The sequence below is a fragment of the Pelophylax lessonae genome, assembly GCF_965119305.1.
Source record: "Pelophylax lessonae genome assembly, chromosome: 5".
NCBI classification, from domain to species: Eukaryota; Metazoa; Chordata; class Amphibia; order Anura; family Ranidae; genus Pelophylax; species Pelophylax lessonae.
In genome coordinates, this window is record NC_138772.1 from 320,593,435 (window position 1) to 320,613,658 (window position 20,224).

General features: G+C 46.9%; 1 protein-coding gene across 2 annotated transcripts in view; it reads left to right on the forward strand.

The window, feature by feature from the left end:
• The window catches only part of EXOC2 (exocyst complex component 2), a 366,356-nt gene that overhangs the window by 277,782 nt on the left and 68,350 nt on the right, over nt 1-20,224 (forward strand). The gene's annotated exons all lie outside the window — the stretch shown is intronic.

The following is a 20,224-nucleotide window of genomic DNA, read 5'->3' on the forward strand; positions in this document are numbered from 1 at the left end:
TTACACCTGTATTAAGGGTGTAAAATGCAACATGCTCTAAGTTCTCGACTGGTGAATCAAAGGTAGTTGTTTGGCTACAGTGACAGTAGCCACTTGCAGACCGCAATACGTACATAGACGTTGTGGTTTGCAAGTGATTTACCAAGGTTATGGCTGAAGCTATCAGCATAACTCCTGTATCTTTTTTGTTCAGCCTGCTCCCGCCGCTCACTGGTGTTTCTCTGGCTTGCCGTTTTCACCGGCATGCCTGAGAAAACAGCCTGACGGTGCTGCTGACTGATCACAGAGGCAATGAGAGAGTAGATTGTCTCTGAATGCCTCTATGGCCTTGAAGGACTAGACTGACGTCATGATGTTACTTCCGGTCCAGGGCAGAAGTAAACAATTTTTTTTATTTAAAGCAAACAATGACATTTTTTTTTCTTTTTTGCTTTTTTGATCTTTTTGACCCCAGATCTCTCCATAAAGAGGACCTGTCATCCTTATTTCTGTTACAAGGGATGTTTACATTATATGATAAACAGTTAAAAAAATGTGAAGTGCCCCCATCCCTCGCATAGATAAGTCGTGCACACATATGTAAACAGTGTTCGCACCACACATGTGAGTTATCACCGCGAATGTTAGAGCGAGAGAAAAAAATGATAGAGCTAGACCACCTCTGTAACTCTAAAAAAGGTAACCTGTAAAAATGTTTTATAGTTTAGCCAGTGGCGTAGCGTGGGGGGTGCAGAGGGGGCCACTGGCACCGGGCGCAACATTTAGGGGGGGCGCATCCCACGCCCGCCATCTGCAAGATCATAGTGTCCCCCATCCCTTTATTGTGAAAATGCCCCGGCCAGCCCGCTCGCTCGCTCGCCCGGCGCCCGCCCGCTCTTTCCTGCACTTGGCTCCTTTCCTGCTTCTTTGAGCAGGACGAGCGGCGGACGCTGAAGGTGTAGCGTGCGGCCAGGGAGCGTGGCTGGTCATCGGTGAAGATGGCAGCTGGCGGCTCGGTGCATGTGCAGCACCGCTCTTGAAGTCTCTCTCTGCTGTCCAGGCCGGCTGCCTCCATGCTGGCCGCTGCTGCTGCTGACACGCTGTGTCTCTCCTCCACTCCGGATCCCATCCTCAAGTTTACAGTGTCTGAACACAGAAAGAGGTGAGTGATGTGCTGCCTGCACCGGGGGCCCCGGGAAGTGGACATGAGAGGGGGGAGATAGGTCAGTGTAGTTGTCAGTGTAGGGTGTCAGTGTATGGGGGGTTCAGTGTAGGTGTCAGTGTAAGGGGGGTCAGTGTATGGGGGGTCAGTGTATGGGGGGGGGTCAGTGTAGGTGTCAGTTTATGGGGGGGTTAGAGGAGGGGTCACTGTAGGGGGTGTCAGTGTATGGGGGTCAATGTAGGGGTCAGTGTAGTTGTCAGAGTAGGGGGGGGTCAGTGTATGGGGGTCAGTGTATGGGGGGGTCAGTGTAGGGGGGTCAGTGTAGGGGGGTCAGTGTATGGGGGGGGTCAGTGTAGGGGTCAGTGTAGCTATCAGTGTATGGAGGTCAGTATAGGGGGGCAGAGTAGGTGTCAGTGAAGGGGGGGTCAGTGTAGGTCTCAGTGTATGTGGGAATGTAGGGGTGGTCAGTGTAGGGGAGCCAGTGAAGGGGGGTCAGTGTAGGTGTCAGTGAAGGGGGTCAGTGTAGCTGTCAGTGTATGGGGGAGTCAGTGTAGTTGTCAGTGAAGGTGTCAGTGTGGGAGGGGGGGGGGGGTCAGTGTAGGTGTCAGTGTATGGGGGGGGTCAGTGTAGGGGGTGTCAGTGTAGGGGAGGTTGGTGAAAGTGTCAGGTAGGTCAGTGTAGAATTCAGGAATGTCAGTGTAGGGTTTTGTGGAGGGGTCAGTGTAGTGATCAGGTCGGTTAGTGCAGGAATAAGGTAGTTCAGAGTAGGTGTCAGTATAGAAATCAGGTAGGTCAGTTTCGGAATAAGGTAGGTCTCTGTAGTGGTCAGCTAGGTCAGTGTAGGTGTCAGTGTAATGGTCTTGTAGGTTTGTGTTTGGGGGCGCAATTTACTTACCTTGCCCCGGGCGCTGACAACCCACGCTACGCCACTGAGTTTAGCCTATGGAGAGTTTTAGGCACCATAGTTTGTCACCATTCCACGAGTGTGCTCAATTTTAAAGCATGAAATGTTAGGCATCTATCTACTCAGCGTAACATCATCTTTTATATTTTACAAAAAAAATTGTAGTATATATTGTGTCCTATTTAATTAATTAAAGTTTATTTTTCCCCCAAAAAAACTGCGTTTAAAAAACCGCTGCGCAAAGGCGCATGCGCGCGACTGAGGATGGCGGCTGTGTGATTCCTCAGCTTCTCTCCCCGCCGGCCTGTTAGTGCCTGCCCGTGCTCTTACGGATCCCGCCCGCATCTCCGAAGCACTGCGCCAGACTGCCGCTGCCCTCGGGAGCCGACCTAGACCACTGGGTAAGCCGGGGAGACCCTTGAAAGACACTTTGGGACACATCTTAGAGCCGCGGCCTACATGGCCAAGATGGCGGTGGCGGCCGTCCCAACCTATGCTCAGAAGCTGCAGCAGGGCTCCATGTCGGCTCTCCCTGCTCAGCTTTCACAAGGACCATCGGCGGAGGCTGATCGAGGGGGCTCACAGACCTCTTCAGTCTCTCCGGAGAGGGACATCTTTTCCTCCCAGTCTGACCTGGACAGAGCCTTGTGTGACATAGCGCTGAGCCAGGGGTGCATGGGTGACAGCTTTCCCCCTCTGTCTGGAGCACAAGTTGCAGCCCCTCATCCACAGCCGGAATACTCTGGTGACCCTATTTTACTGGCAAAATTCTCTACCTTACTGGAACAGGGTCTTGAGAAAGCTAGCCAGCGTATCACTTCTGATCTCAAGCAGGAATTTCAGGCCCTAGGCTCTCGCATGAGCTCTATTGAATCTACTTTAGAGGATACAGTGGCAAGGACATCTCAGAACACAGTATGTATTGAGACTTTGCAGAATAGGTTGGAAGATGCCTTGACTAAAATTGACAATCTAGAAAACCGCTCTCGTCAGTACAATTTTAGAGTGCGGGGTATACCTGAGTCATTTACTGATGCCGAAGCTATCACTAAGGAACTCATAGTGCACCTGATACCGGACATTAACCCCCACAAGTTGGAATTAGACAGGGCGCACAGGGCCCTAACAGCACCGAGGGAAGATGGCCTTCCACGTGACATAATCGTGAAGCCTCACTACTACAAGGTGAAGAAGCAGGTTATGGCTAGAGCCAGGGACATTGCCGACTTACAGCTTCGTGACCATAAAATCCAAATATTTGCTGACATATCTCCTACTACAATCCAAAAACGCAGGAATCTGAAACCTTTGTTACAACCCCTCATAGCCAAAAATCTAAAGTATTATTGGGCGTTTCCTTTTAGACTGAACTTTACGTATCGTAATAAGAAGCATTCTTTTGCCACGTTTCCCGAGGGAGAGGCCCTCTTGCGACGCCTGGGACTGATCTCCACGGATCCGGATGGACCCCCTTCTACTCCTCATTCCAAATCTTCTGCGGCCAGGTCCACACAAAGTCAGTTGCCTTAGGTGTGGAGGTCTACCAGGAGCCAAGCCAAGATGAAAAGCAAGCCACCCTGGTGGACTACGGGAGACTCTAGGTCCTAATTAACCGTGTGTGCACTTACTTTTTTCTTCCACCTTTAGGTGCAGTGTCCCCTTTTCTTTGGACACGACTCAACTTTTTTGGACGTATTTTTCAGGGCTTTTTTTGTGCTCTTTGATTTTGCATTTTTTCTCACTTTTGATCCTTGGGCGGGATCTTATATGGGATTTCCCGGCTGGGAATCCCTGACATGATGTTGCTAGCTGTGGGGGGGGGGGGGGACCTGGGGCTGGAGGCTGTTTGGCCTCGGAGTGTTCTGTGTTCCTCCGGGCCGGGGCTTCTGGGTCTCTGGGTCGTCAACCCCCACGGATACTGTTACTTTTATGTTATTAACTGTTCTATCTTTTATGGGCGGGTGAGGGCCGGTGGTGGTAGTCATGCGCCCTGTTTGACTTTGTTTCCCACCCTCCGTGGGTGAGACGGGGCCAAACCAACTCCTGGGCTTGCCCAGTGTCACATTTGTGGTTTGCCGGGGTATTTCCTCGGTGGTTTACAGATTTTTCTATTGCTGTTTGAGTTGACTAATTTATATTTCTTTTATATTTAGGTCAATAGTGCCTTTGGGGACTCCTCGGTCCTCGATTTTCTTTTCTTCCCCTCTGTGTCTCTCCTTTTTCTTTCTCTCCTTTCCTTGTTTTTTTTGTCCCCCCGACGCCGGATTGCCGGTTGCTGCATTTGGGTCGCGAATTGCGCTCTCTCCACGGGTGGTCTGGTGAGTACGTTGAGTATCCCTTCCTGTGCACCATGGCAGATGATACAGTTAGGGTCCCAGTGAAATTCGTCACGCATAATGTGAGGGGTCTAAATTCCCCGGTTAAGAGGCGGCAGGCATTCCAACAGTACAAATCCCTACAGGCAGACATGCTTCATCTCCAGGAGACACACTTCCCACCTAACTACAACCCGACATTTCTGCACCACCATTACCCCACTTTTTACTTCGCTACTTCGGTCTGGGTAAGACGGGGGTGGCGATTTGCTTTTCTAAACTTGTGTCCTTCAATCTGGAGCGACAGGTTAGTGACCCTGAGGGCCGCTTCCTGCTGGTGGTGGGGTGTTTGGAGGGGTCCCCGGTCTTTATTATCTCTTATTATGCCCCTAATACTGGTCAATTGCCCTTCTTTCGTTCTCTGTTACATGCACTTACTCCCCAGTTGGAAGGCCTGGTGCTCTATGGGGGGGACTCTAATGTTGCCTTCGATTAAGCGTTCGATAAGACGGCGAAGCTGACGTCCTCCACTAGACATTACCCCAAAATAGGTTCTAAATTGGCTAAAATGCTGCATTATCATGATTTGATTGATCTTTGGCGCAAGCTGAATCCCTCGGCGAAAAAGATTACACGTTTTTTTTCCATGCCCACCAGACTTACACCAGGCTTGATCATCTGCTAATCCACCCTGGGTCGGCGCACCTCTTTCAGCGTAGTAAGATAGTGGATGTCGCCTGGTCGGACCACTCCCTGGTATGCACCTCCTGTGACGACTTGGTTGTCCGGAGGGGCCCTGCTCCCTGGCGGTTGAATGAATCGCTTTTGAGCAATCCTACAGTATGTTTTGAGCTTGAACAAAATATTAAAGATTATTTCACCTCCAATGATCCGGCTGATACTTCTCCGGTCATTAATTGGGCGGTTCATAAAGCCACTATCAGGGGGCAATTGTTACAGATTGCATCACGTATGAAAAAGAATTTGCAAGCTCTTATTAAGGAAAAGGAGGGGGAGTTGTCTGAACTAATGCGCACCCACAAACAACATCCACATTTGGACCTTAGAGACAGGATTGATGCGGTCCGGTTAGAATTGAATCTTTGCTTGACCATTCGGGCGGAAAAGCATTTGCGATGGACGCAAGCCACTTTTTATACTTTAAAGGATAAACCAGGGATGATGCTGGCTCGTAAGCTGACTCCCCGATTGCGTCGGGCAGCACCCCTCAAGTTGCGGAGGGCGAACGGCACACTTACCCAAAATCCTCAGGCGATCATGTCTATATTCCATGAGTACTATTCCTCTTTGTATGGTGCTCGGGGAGATGTGACTGTGGAAGATGTGGATGACTTCCTGCGGGATGTCCGCCTTCCCTCCCACTCGGATTCCCACAGGGAGCTCCTGGAGGGGGATATTACGGGGGTGCAGGTCTTGCAGGAGAAGCCCTCTAAGACCCCGGGCCCGGACGGCTTTTCGGCCGTTTATTGTAAACAAATTTGCAGCCCACTCGGCCCCGCATCTACTTACCTTTTTCCAAGCATTGCGGGAGGGAAGACAGGCGGCGGACCAGATTAGACGAGCGGTGGATTTGATCACGGTGCTGCGATCCAATTGGGATGGGGGCCCTCCCCGCAAGGGCATGCTACTGTCATTGGACCTTCATAAGGCCTTTGACTCTTTATCCTGGACATTTCTTTTTCGGGTCCTTTCACGGTGGAATTGTGGCCCGTCTTTTCTCAATGTTTTGGGGGCGTTGTATTCTAGACCGTCGGCTAATATGGTTGGGCATGGTGGTGTTTCGGGTCCGTTGAAGATAGCGAGGGGTACCAGGCAAGGTTGCCCTCTATCGCCTTCTCTTTCTTGTTGCTATTGAGACCTTGGCGATAGCTATCAGATCTGATCCTAATATCCACGGGGTGGAAAGTTCTGGTCGACATCATAAATGTGGATTGTTTGCCGATGATTTTTTGCTGTTTTTAACGGATCCTGTCACCACCCTGCCCAACCTGTTTGCGCTCTTGTCGCGATTTGAGGGGGTGTCTGGCCTCAGAGTCAATCAACTCAAGTCGGAAGCTTTGAATATTAACCTGGAGGTCGCGACTGTAGAGGCTTTACGGGCTTCCTTCCCCTTTCAGTGGTGTTCACGGGCACTTCCATACTTGGGGGTTCGGCTGATTCCCGACATTACCTCATTGTTCAGGGTGAATTATACGCCTCTTTTTGACGCTATGTCCCAAGATCTGAAACACTGGCAGACACAGGAGCTCTCCTGGATGGGCAGGATAGCCGCCGTTAAAATGAGGGTCCTTCCAAGGACTCTCCCGATCCCATTGCCGTTGTCGTTCTTGCAGCAGCTTCAGGCCCTTATCTATAAATTTATTTGGCATAGGGGGGGAGCCGACTGGCCCGCTCCACTATGTACAGATCTAAATGGAAGGGGGGCTGGGAGTTCCCCACTTCCTACGTTACTACCGGGCGGCCCAGCTGGCACAACTATATCAGATTTTTATTACCGTCAATAGGCCGCATTGGGTGGATTTGGAGGCGCAGTCCTGTAGGGCCGTGCCTATGGATCTTCTGTTGTGGCTACCTGCCAGGAAAAGGAGGGCAGTGTTGTGCCCCGCTCTGTCCCATTCATTGAAGCTTTGGGACGTGGCATGTAAGCTGTACCCTCTTCGGTCCCCCCATGCACCGGTGGCTCCCCTCTTTAATAACCGTCACTTCCCCCCGGGGCTCCAGGCTTCTCAATTTCAGTGGTGGATAGACAAGGGACTTTTCCCAAATAGGTCACTTCATAGATCACAAAGGGGTTCGACCACCTACCTTTTTCAGAGAGACACTAAAGATGCCCCCTGAGGAGCCCTATCACCTCCTCCAGATTACCCATTATCTTAGGACCCTTAGGGACAACCACACCGATATCACGACTAGAACTCTGTACGAGAATAGGTGCATGGGGAGGATTGGGCAGGGTGGAGGTATCTCGGATCTGTACAGGTTGTTTGCTGACACGACTGCTAAACCTTCCTATCAGCTGGCGTGGGAGACGGACTTGGGGGAAACTATTGACGAGGAGGACTGGGATATGGTGCACAGGGGTATACTCAACACCACTCTGGTGGAGGCAAACTATAAGGTGCTAGCTCAGTAGTACTTGGTGCCAACGAGGCTAGCCAAATTGTTCCCGGGCACCTCCCCCCTGTGTTTCCGACAATGTGGGCAGCACGGGGATATGTACCATGTGTGGTGTAGTTGTCCGAAGGTTCGGTGCTATTGGATTCGGGTAATTAACCTGATCCACTCAGCGACGGGCCAGAGGATTGATAGAGACGCTAAGACGGTGTTGTTCTCGGACTTGCCAGTTGAGATTCCCAAAAATACCCGTTCCTTTATATTTTTTATTCTCCTGGCAACAAAAATTACTGTAGCGCATGCTTGGAAAACGCCTGCACTAAATATATTGCATGTGAAAACCAAAATGTAGTGGATTATGCTTAACGAGAAGTTAGCCAGTATTCATTTGGATAGACAGCGTAGATTTGACCGAGTGTGGAGCCCCTGGAAAGAGTATTTGCAGGCTCCGTAGTTGCGACTGGGTGGCTTGGGGTCCAGCGCAGGGGGACATGTGACTGTTTTATTTTGTTTTCTATCTGCTTTTCTCTTGGCCTCCTTTTCTTTCTTGTTCTTTTCTTTTTTCTTCTGTTCTTCCCTTCTCTCTCCTCGTTTTTCCTCTCTCCCCGCCCATGGTGGTGTGGGCTATTCTTCTTTTCTTTTTTCTGGTCCTTTTTTCTTTTTAGTTTATTAGCTCTTTTGGGGGTCTGGATGCAGGAGAGGCGTTATTAGCTCTGACTTCAGAATTCTGGTTTGGGTTTCTTGCTCTGGTAATGGGTTGTTATATATTGTTTGACCGTTGGTGGGAGCCCATTGGTTTCCTCTTCTGGGGGGAGGAGGGCTGGGGGGGGGGCTTCGCCCTTTCGTGGACACAGTTTGTGCCCATTTGGGGTGTCTGGGGCCGGTCTATTAATGGAACTTGGTGAGTCCTCTGGACTCTTGATGTACCTCCTATTGAGGAGACTCAGTTTTGGGACTTAATGTATTTTGCTGTTTACTTTTTTATAACTGACTTCCTAGTTGCCAATACTGTTATGAGTCATGTTTTGATATGCACTGTTCTGGTACATGATGCTTTTTCGCATGCTACCCCCTTTTTCTATATTTTCTATTTTATGTTTTACTATTGTAATGTGTTGTTTAAACTCAATAAAAAACTATTGAATACTAAAAAACCGCTACGCAAATACCACATGATATAAAAAATTGCAACAATCACTATTAGGGTCTCTGCTCAAATAAAAATACATAATGTTTGGTGGTTATAGGTAAAATAATACTAATTTAAATTTGTAAAAAAAAAAGTGCCAAAAAAGGCTTGATCTTCCATTGGGTAGATATCTTTGGCACATGCTGAAGACCACAATTGAGTAGAAACACCTTATACCAACTGTGAAGCATGGTGGTGGCCCCAGCAATTAAGCCCACTAGGGGGGGAAATGCATCTGAGGGACCTCTCCTGTGGGTGGAGAGCAGAGCTGAAGCCATCTTAAGCCTAGTACACACCATTAGTTTAAAAAAAGAAACTTTACATTTTCAATAAAGTATCAAATCCATTACCTTTTTATTAGGTTCAAGAGTAGGAAACACATATAAATAGAAAATGTAGGCGTGGGCATAAAAAAGGGGGGGGGAGTTTCCTTTCTTAATGCAATATGTAGATAAAGTATATTCAACTCTTATTAAAGTCTTTCAGGTAATTAGCCTTGGGGTGTACCAGCCAGGCTTTCCATACCTTTATATACTTTGTGGTGGTAGGGTTCTTATTATCCAGCATCAGCTCAGAGAGGTTGGGAGCTACATTGGATTTCCACATCCTACCTTTGGTGAACCTTGCTGCTATTAGAATGTATGCAACAATAGTTCTATAACAATGTGGGTATATATCAAGGTCGATTCCCAGTAGGGCCATTGCAGGTGTAAGAGGTTGTAGTTACCTGTAAGTGATGCGATTAAGGATGATACTGCATTCCAAAAACTAGATAAAGTCTTACAATTCCAGAGTATGTGTTGTAGTGTGCCTGTATTATCCTCACATCTCCAACATAAGGGGGAAGATTTTAAAAAAAGTTTATATGGTCATGTCATATACAAGGGATTTTTACGTTTTCCCAATGCTCGATGCAAGATGTAGCTGAGCAATTTATTTTAATGGCTGATTGCCAGGACATCCAAGAGAAGGTTTAGGTAGTTCTGGTACACTCTGGCTGGTTCGACAATGAGGCCGGCTTTCACCATTGCCCTAGTGTCGCAAACTCTGACTGAGTGGGCTAAGCTCTTATGCCGTGACCTGGACGGGGGAACAGCTCCCCCCTGCCTTGGCCGAGCTGGCAGGCCAGCTAGTCCAGGGGCTGCGGTTTATCTGTGATACCTCTATGGATGCGGCTCGCCTCTCTGTTTTGCCAGTGGTCCTTCGGCATGTCTTTTTGCTCAAATGCTGGTCGACAGATCAGACTTCAAAAAAGGCCTTGACTGATCTTCCTTTCCAAGGAGATCGCCTGTTTGGAGCTACCCTGGATGACATCATTAAAGGTCTCACAGGGGGAAAGAGTACTTTTCTTCTGCAGTCTACTAAGGGCAAGAAACCTTGTCATAGACGTGGGCAGTCCTCCTCAGCTCATAAGAAGTTTTTTCATCCCTCAGGGTCGACTGACAAGGGCTTGAAGTCTTTCAGGGCTTCTTCAGGAGGATCCAAACAAACTTGGTCTGGCAAACCAAGATTGGGCTTCTCCAGACCTGTGGAAAAGGCTTCTTCAGCATGAAGGTGTGCCCTCACCCGTATTGGGGGTGGGAGGAAGTCTTTTCTGGTTTTCGGACCTGTGGACTTCCCTAGTGCAAGACAAGTGGGTCCACAAAGGCATTCGGTCCGGCTACAAGATCGAGTTTCGTTCTTGTCCCCTGGCAACGTTTTTTTCTTCCAACTTGCTTCTGTCCCCAGACCGCTTACAGGGCCTGTTTGGGGCAGTACAAGACCTGTTCCTTCAAGGGGGGATTGTTCCGGTTCCGACTTTGCAACATTTTCAGGGTTTTTACTCAAACCTGTTTACAGCCCCCATCAAGGAAGGCAAAGTGCGTCCAATCCTGGACCTCAAGGCGCTAAAAGGCTTTGTGCCAGTACAGAAGTTCAAAATGCAGTCCCTTCGAATGGTGGTGGCACCCCTGCATCGGGGGGATTTCCTCCCCCCTTATCGATATCAAGGATGCCTACCTTCACATTCCAATATGTGGCAGTCACCAGCATTTTCTCCACTTTGCTGTGGGATAGGAGCATTATCGGTTTGCGGCGTTACCCTATGGTCTCGCCTCTGCTCCTCGGGTCTTCACAAAAGTGCTAGCTCCAGTGCTAGCCTTGCTACGCCAACGGGGGATCGCGGTACTGGGCTACTTGGACAATCTCCTTCTGCGAGTGGAGTCTCCCTCTGCTCTGGTGGACAAACTGGAGATCACAATACAAACTCTGCGGGAGTTCAGCTGGATTCTGCACTTTCAGAAGTCTGCTCTAGTTCTGTCCATGAAGCCGGCCTATCTGGGCTTGACTCTTAGCCAGGGTGCTCCTTCCTCTGGACAAACTCTGAAAATTGCAGGCTGCAATTCACCTCCTGCTGTCCAACAGATGGTCGTTCCTCCAGACTTGCATGCGGGTGCTGGGCTTGATGGTGTCTACCTTCTAGGTGGTTCCATTTGCACAGTTCCATACGAGGTCCTTGCAAAGGGAGATTCTGACCAAATGGGACAAGACTCCCCAGTCTCTGGAAAAACAGATCCGGCTGAGTCGGGAAACAAGGTAGTCCTTGATATGGTGGCTTCGTTCTCCAGCACTTCGGCTGGAAAATCCTTCCTCCCCTTGTATTGGACAGTGATCACCACGGATGCCAGCCTGTCTGGCTGGGGAGGCATCCTCGGCAAGCATTCTACTCAGAGGATCTGGACGCTGGAAGAGTCCAGACTACCGATCAGTGACTTAGAACTCCGAGCGATCAAACTGTGTCTGGATCATTGGACAGATCATCTTCAGGGTTGTCCAGTGCACATTCAATCAGACAATGCCACAGCCGTGGCTTATGTCAATCATCAAGGGGGCACAAGAAGTGTCCTGGCAGCTCTGGAGGTAGCTGGCATTCTAAGGTGGGCAGAACAGTTTGTTACAGCCCTCTCCACCATACACATTCCCGGGGTGGAAAAATTGGCAGGCGTTGGACCACGGGGAGTGGCCCCTTCATCCAGAGGTGGTTCATCAGCTGTGTCTCCAGTGGGACTTCTCCGAGGTGGATCTGTTGGCGTCTTAGCAGAAGTTTGTAGCGCGGTCAAGGGATCCTCTGGCGGATGCCACAGACACGCTGGTGGCCCCATGGGGTCAGTATCGGCTGATTTACGCCTTCCCTCCTCTCAAGCCTCTGCCCAGACTTCTATGCAGGATCGAGGCAAATGGGATTCCAGTCATCTTAGTGGCCCCGGACTGGCCTCGCCGGGCTTGGTACGCCGATCTGGTGTGGCTGGTCCCTGACGTTCCAAGGAAGCTTCCTCTCAGGGAAGATCTTCTGTCTCAAGAGCCGATCTTCCATCCAGCTTTGCAGTCGCTGGCTTTGATGGCTTGGCTGTTGAACGCCAGGTGCTGAAGGATAGGGGTTTATCTGAGTCAGTGATTACTACCCTGTTGAAAGCTAGGAAATCTACTTCTAGGAAGATCTACCATTGTATGTGGAAGATCTACATTGCGTAGTGTGAGTCGCTTGGGGTTCCTCCTCGCTCCTTCTCGGTGGCTCGGATCTTAACCTTCCTTTAATGGGGGGTTGAACAGAAATTGACCTTGAGTACCATCAAGGGCCAGGTGTAGGCCTTAGCGGTCTTCTTCTAATGACCTTTGGCCACACACTCCCTGGTGCGTACCTTTCTTCAGGATGTCCGACATTTGGTTTCTCCAGTTCGGGTTCCGTTCCCGTCTCTGGATCTTAATTTGGTGCTTTCAGCTCTGCAGAAGCCTCCTTTTGAAAATATTCAGGAGATTCTCCTGCTTACGTTGTCCCAGAAGGTGGTCTTTTTAGTGGCTATCACTTCTGCACACAGGGTGTCGAAACTGGCGACGTTATCCTGTCATTCACCTTGTCTAGTGATTCACAGGGATAAGGTGGTTCTTCGCCCCTGTCCATTGTTCCTTCCTAAGGTTGTCTCTGACTTTCATTTGAATTAGGATATTGCATTTCTTTCCCTGTGTCCCAGGCCTAAACATCTGAAGGAAATTGTCTTGCGTGCCTTGGATGTGGTCCAGGCAATTAGTGAATACCAGGAGCTGTGTCCATCAATGAACGAAGGAGAGAAAATGGGATTTTTGACTTACCATAAAATCAATTTCTCTGATGTTCGTTGATGGACACAGCACCCACCCCTCTGTGGGGTTATTATTCTCCTGACACTGCTTGTTACAAAACTGAGTGGCTGTAGCAGAGAGAGGGAGTATACCCCCTGGGACTGCCCATGGGTGTAGCCAGAATGTTTTTCTGCCTATTGTCCTACTCCTGTAGGGGGCAGTATAACCCAATGATCAGAGAAATGGATTTTACGGTAAGTCAAAAATCCAATTTTGTGCGTGCTATTATGGTCGCTTGAGAGAGATCCGAATATAGTATACTACCCGCATAAGGGTCTGGGAGCGAAGAATATTGTCAGGTGAATTGCATTAGCTGATCTTTTATGTGATAAAAGTGAATTTTTGCGATCACATCATGTGGCAATTTCTCCAGAATGTGGGAGGGTTCTGGGAGCCTATGGACCCTATCAATCACCAATTATTGGTGCGATGTCGTAGGCAATAGGTCTAGGATCATTTGCTGCAGGAATTGCTTTAAATCTGCTTTCTTGACATTTTCTGGGATGCCACGAAATTTGACAGTCTTCAAGGTCAAAGTGGGCATCCACTAAATCATAATGTGCTTCAGTGAAATCCTCCATTTATTCCTCAATGTATTCTACTTTTATCTCCAGTGTATCTATTTCTCTTTTAGGGTTCTGCATGAACTCTCTCATATCATGCTAAATTAGATTTTTTTATGTTAGAAGCATTTCTTTAAGTCAGAGTCTATAACTGGCTGTGCTGTAGTGGGGAATTCATGTAGCTTATCCTCATGTGGATTATTTATTATCATAGAGTCAGTTTTAGATGAGGTTCCACTTGTTCCCCTGGAGAATAAATCCTTCTCTTCTGCTTTACTGGGCTGTCTAGATCAGGAGCAGAAATCTCTTTGTTACTATTCAGCAGCTCTCCCTGCACACTGCCATTTTCTCCTGTGTAAGCAGCTTAAGGGACAGTGTGCCTTTGTGAGGAGGAGGAGGGGTCAGCACAATGTTTCTTGCTGGTAAATCCGGCCAGGCTGTACATTTCTCCAATTTGTGGGGGCCATCCCGCGATTTGCTTTTCCCCATTCCTCTCTCCTCGTTCCCCAGGGTCTCCGGTTGATGTGGGTGGTCTCGGCTCCGCTGGATATGGCTTATAGCCACAGTATGGAGCCTTTATGTTGCGGAGCTCAGTTACAGCATGTCCATTTAGCTTCGCTGCCGGTCACGCCCCCCTCGATTTTTTTTTTCTTTTAACCCAGCAGGTTGAAAAAAAAAAACTGACAGCTCCAGTTGGAGCCACTGTACTAGCAATCCCATGTTAGCACAGCGATCTCCCCATGCTGCCTATTTTGCGATTCGGCACTATGTGACTTTAACGGACAATTGCGCGGTCGTGCAACGTTGTACCTAAACGAATTTGACGTCCTTTTTTCCCCACAAACAAACTTTCTTTTGGTGGTATTTGATCACCTGTGCGATTTTTACTTTTTGCGCTATAAACAAAAAAACAGCGTCAATTTTGCAAAAATAACAATATTTTTCACATTTTTTTATATGAAATTCCCCAAAAAAAAAAGTAAAAATCAAATTTTTTTAACATTTTGGGCCAATTTTTTTTTAACCAAATGTTTGGTAAAAAAAATCACAAAAAGCGTATTTTGATTGGTTTGCGCAAAAGTTATTGCGTTTACTAACAAAGGGAAAGATTTTTGTCATTTTTGTTGGTTTTTGTTTTTTAACGCGTAATGGCGGCGATCTGCGATTTTTTTTGCGGGACTGCGACATTGCGGCGAACAGATCGGACCCTTGACTGACATTTTTGACACTTTTGGGGTTACCAGTGACATTTCTACAGTAATCAGTGCTATACATATGCACTGTTACTGTAAAATTACACTGGCAGTAAAGGGGTTAACTTTTTTTGAGAGGGAGGGGTTATGTGTGTCCCTAGGGGCGTGATTCTAACTGTGATTGGCTGTGGCTTGAGGTGTAGGAACAGTGATCAACGGTCCTACATAATAGAACCGTATGATCACCATTCCTACACAGGGGAGAATGACTGGCGGCTTGTTTACATTAGCCGCCTGCCTTTCTCCCGCTCTAACTGACAATCGCGAGTGACCGGCGGACATCGGGTCCGCCGGGCACACGCGCGGGGGGGGGGTCCGTGACCCGCGGGAGCGCGCCTCCGGCGGTGCGCGCTCGCTCCCTAGACCCTCACAGGCTAGCGACTTAGCCCTATGTCGATTTGCCTGTGAGGGGCTTACCGCTGACGTAAATAGTCGTGCGGCGGTCGGCAAGTGGTTAATTTTCCACGTCTGTATGTATAACATTTGTGTATTTAGCTGTTTAGCTCTAGTAAAGTTGTGTTACATTTTATACATTTACAGTGGGTACGGAAAGTATTCAGAGCCCCTTAAATTTTTCACTCTTTGTTATATTGCAGCCATTTGCTAAAATCATTTAAGTTCATTCTTCTTCCTCATGAATGTACACATAGCACCCCATACTGACAGAAAAACACAGAATTGTTTACATTGTTGCAGATTTATTAAAAAAGAAAAACTGAAATATCACATGGTCCTAAGTATTCAGACCCTTTGCTGTCACACTCATATATTTAACTCAGGTGCTTTCCATTTCTTCTGATCATCCTTGAGATAGTTCTACACCTTCATTTGAGTCCAGCTGTGTTTGATTATACTGATTGGACTTGATTAGGAAAGCCACACACCTGTCTATATAAGACCTTCCAGATCACAATGCATGTCAGAGCAAATGAGAATCATTAGGTCAAAGGAACTGCCTGAAGAGCTCAGAGACAGAATTGTGGCAAGGCACAGATCTGGCCAAGGTTACAAAAAGATTTCTGCTGCACTTAAGGTTCCTAAGAGCACAGTGGCCTCCATAATCCTCAAATGGAAGACGTTTGGGACGACCAGAACCCTTCCTAGAGCTGGCCGTCCGGCCAAACTGAGCTATCGGGGGAGAAGAGCCTTGGTGAGAGAGGTAAAGAAGAACCCAAAGATCACTGTGGCTGAGCTCCAGAGATGCAGTCAGGAGATGGGAGAAAGTTGTAGAAAGTCAACCATCACTGCAGCCCTCCACCAGTCGGGGCTTTATGGCAGAGTGGCCCGACGGAAGCCTCTCCTCAGTGTAAGACACATGAAAGCCCGCATGGAGTTTGCTAAAAAACACCTGAAGGACTCCAAGATGGTGAGAAATAAGATTCTCTGGTCTGATGAGACCAAAATAGAAGTTTTTTGCCTTAATTCTAAGCGGTATGTGTGGAGAAAACCAGGCACTGCTCATCACCTGTCCAATACAGTCCCAACAGTGAAGCATGGTGGTGGCAGCATCATGCTGTGGGGGTGTTTTTAAGTTGCAGGGACAGGACGACTGGTTGCAATCAAGGGAAAGATGAATGCGGCCAAGTACAGGGATATCCTGGACAAAAACCTTCTCCAGAGTGCTCTGGACCTCAGACTGGGCCGAAGGTTTACCTTCCAACAAGACAATGACCCTAAGCACACAGCTAAAATAACGAAGGAGTGGCTTCACAACAACTCCGTGACTGTTCTTGAATGGCCCAGCCAGAGCCCTGACTTAAACCCAATTGAGCATCTCTGGAGAGACCTAAAAATGGCTGTCCACCAACGTTTACCATCCAACCTGACAGAACTGGAGAGGATCTGCAAGGAGGAATGGCAGAGGATCCCCAAATCCAGGTGTGAAAGACTTGTTGCATCTTTCCCAAAAAGACTCCTGGCTGTATTAGATCAAAAGGGGGCTTCTACTAAATACTGAGCAAAGGGTCTGAATACTTAGAACCATGTTGTTAGCTCAATTCCCGTCAGGAGGCAATCATGATGATATTACAGCCCTTCAGTTGCTAACGCCCCCAATCAATAATGGATTCACCCTCCAACCAGCTGGGAGTTATGACGACACATCGTACTCAAACTTCGTGCAGTCACAACTAACTTTATTGAATGTGAAGCTCCTATTTAAAGCATATTTGTTGAGCAGGAAAAGACTGCTCCAAACCGGTTTTACAGTTCATCAGTCGAATTACATATCAGACAGAACAATACCTGAAAGGGCCTTGCATTTGTGTCAATGTGAGGTGTTCCCGTATAATAATTTGTGTCTGAGATGGTGTTTGTGGACAAGGGCTGTTCCTCCTCTACTCAGCTGTCAAGTGTTAATGCAAGCAATTGTCAAATGTGTTTAGGTGGTGTCCCTAATTTCCATGCGCAGACTTAACTTTGTCAAGTGTCCCAATGAATGAATGAACAGGTGTTTACATGTCGTCTAAATGCAAAACATAGCTGTCTGCTGACCAAGGTGGATGAATGGCTGTCAGTGCCAGCTCGTTAATATGTAAATGCAAGGGCCTACACTTCATCACAGAATGGGCACAAACCGAAATATATCTAAAAAATCATAAGGCATATTAATACAACCTTTCAACCCAACCTTTGATCCCAGCTTATTCATAACGGTGGGATCACTTAGAGTCTCTGAATAGCACAAAACAGGTGACATTATATTCCAAGGTGTATGTAGGCTGGTGACTTGGTTGTGTGCACATAGGGATATAACTTCTTAGAATTCTATCAAATCAAAACAGACATGTTCAATGGGGAGGGCCATAGCTTGCAAGAGTCCATGGCCTGAAAAATCCAACTCCATTATTATGGCAATAAAGTCACTACAAAATAGACCATGGCAGCACATACCACCTGTTGACGATGGCATGTGATTTTTCAACATGTCCTAAGGCCTTTTCCAGGAAAGGGCAAAAAATAAACCTCCCGTTTTTAATGAGAGGAAAAAAATTTCCTTTCAACCCTCATTCAGAGCGGTCAGACCATGTCCCTGGCGGCTATAACGAAAAAACAATGTCCTTTGTGTCCAATCGGCTTGACTTTGACTGTAAAGTAGAGACATGAATGTCTCGTGTTTCTCTCTTTTCCTGGGGTGAGCAAGGGCAAAATGAGGAGAGGTTCTCGAGTGGTGAGCACATGTTGCAAGTAACCAGACAGTGGCTACTAGTGCTCAGCTTGCTACAAAGCGTACCACTGTCGCACAAATGCGAAGTCTTCCAGGAGTAGGGGTGTCCGTTGGCATTGTACCAATGCGTCTGTCTGGATCCAACTGGAATTCATCTGGTGCGCGTCACAATCTCCGGTCCGTCGTCGTGGGGTCCAGGGGTGGGGCTTCCTTCAGTCGCGATGCGTGGATCCAAACCGGGGAGTCGTCTGTCAGTACCGCTGTTCTGGTCACTGCTTGAACTATTGCAGGGGGTCCGTAGGATCGGTCTAGCGACGTCAGCTTATGGAGGGGCCTTCACCAGGATTCTGTCACCAGGCTTGAATGGGTGGGTTGGTGCACCTGTTGGCAAAGGAAACGAGAGCGAGAGATCACCATAATCACTGTTTAATTTTCCAATTAATTAATTCTGCCACATTTTCCTCTTGCAAAATCTCTAGATATGAGAATAAATGGACTCATGGGGTTGAGACGGGTCTGAAGTCATTCTGACTTTAGCAAGAATAGCAGGTAAGTACAGAGACAAAAATACAAGTTTTACAAGAATGGCAGGAGTATTTTGCGCCACTTGGCGTCTGGCCTATAGACAGGCAGCAAAAAATAAATGCTAGTGAAGCTACTCGCAGCACTGAGGTTTAGGGCCTACAGGAAGGCAGGTAACAGGAAGGATACTTAATGGCACTGTTGTGGGAGAACACAGCATGTCTACACATGCAACAATGGTGAGGACCCTTGGAGGGGTTGAACTGCCTTGTATTCCTCCAAAGGTGGAGATGGGTTAAATTGCAGTCCTCTGACTCACCCAAGCAGGAAGCTACCTAGAACTGAGTATCCCTTGCATGGCTAAGATGCTGTGATCACTGAACAACAGGGAGTGAAATTCAAGCTGTCTTGTGTACATGGACACATAGAGACACACAAAACAGCTAGAAGTCAGTACTCATGCAAACATAAATTTATAAGAGATTGCACAGTTTGCTTGGTGACACCTGAACAGGAAATTGAAACCAAATGGCTCTGGAGACACAAAATCTGACTTCAAGAACCATTCATATGCAAAACCTGGGCAGTGAGTCACTTTCAGGATGAAAAGAGATCAACTAATTGAATTCACCGCAGGAGGTTTACCTTTCAAAGTAGTAACGCTGGCATAAATTCATTTTAATTCTTAGCATACTATCAACAAGCCAACCACTTCCATCATCCTATTTTTTTTTTTTTTTTTTGAATGACAGCTTTCTATTCTACTATTTAACAATACAGATTTCACATACTGCACATCTGATAACGTGCTGTGACATATAAATGACAATCAGCTCACTAGTTTCCAGAGCTACATATGGTATATGTACACAAATCTGTAAAATTTCATTTGTATCCAAGATCATAATATAAGAGTAGTACTACAGTATCTGCCTGAGCACATTATCCCATACCAATAATCTTGTCAAGAGAAAAGGTAGTAAAAGCATAAGTGCATAAATTCAAAAATTAGTGTTTAGCACCAGAATACAAAAGTATGTACCAATATACCAAAGGAAAACTCTAAAAAAAAAGACCAGAGATGCTTAATTATCTAAAGCATAGCACCTCATTTATGCCAGAGCTCATATATGTCAAATTAGAACACATCAAATATCTGACACCCAATAAATAAAAACTTTCTAACACCCATAAAAACAGTCTAATCAATCAGGAAAAAATCTATTTGGAAACAATACTCCCATATGATTGGTTGTTGTTGAAGGCTGTGCTTGGTCGTTCTGAAAATCTCAAATTTCACTTATCTGAGGAATAAGCATCAGAAAGGTTTAGTAACAAAACATTTTACTTTTCCTCCTAAAAATAAACCAACGGTTAGAGGAATTGAGCACACAGTAAGCATATCAAACATTTTCCTTCCTAACAGTGCACTTTTCTAATACCAAAAATTGTTGATGTCAAATTAATTATTACCACGTGGATTTCTATATTTTTTTGTTGTTATTATGGTATACCATAAACTTAAAGAAAAAAAATTATTATTGTTCACCATGGTTGAAAAAAAAACGAGCAGCTCAAAACATTAGTAATTTTTCATTTGAAATACAAGAACCCATACATCACCCATTCTTTAGCAATTCGGAACATTCCTTAAAACTTGTTTTCTCTAAAAGGCAAAACTGATCGTTAATTTGTATGACAATACAGCTGTTTACAGTCCCTTTGCAGTTACCTGTGTCACAGACCAAAAGAGGTGGGGGGGGGGAGGGGGGTTTGTTTGCTAACAAGGCACTTAGAAAATATATTTTTTTTTAAAAAAGCCAGTGAAGAAAGAAAAGTTGGTGACACAAAACCTTAATGATGAAAGTTCAAAATTGCTTA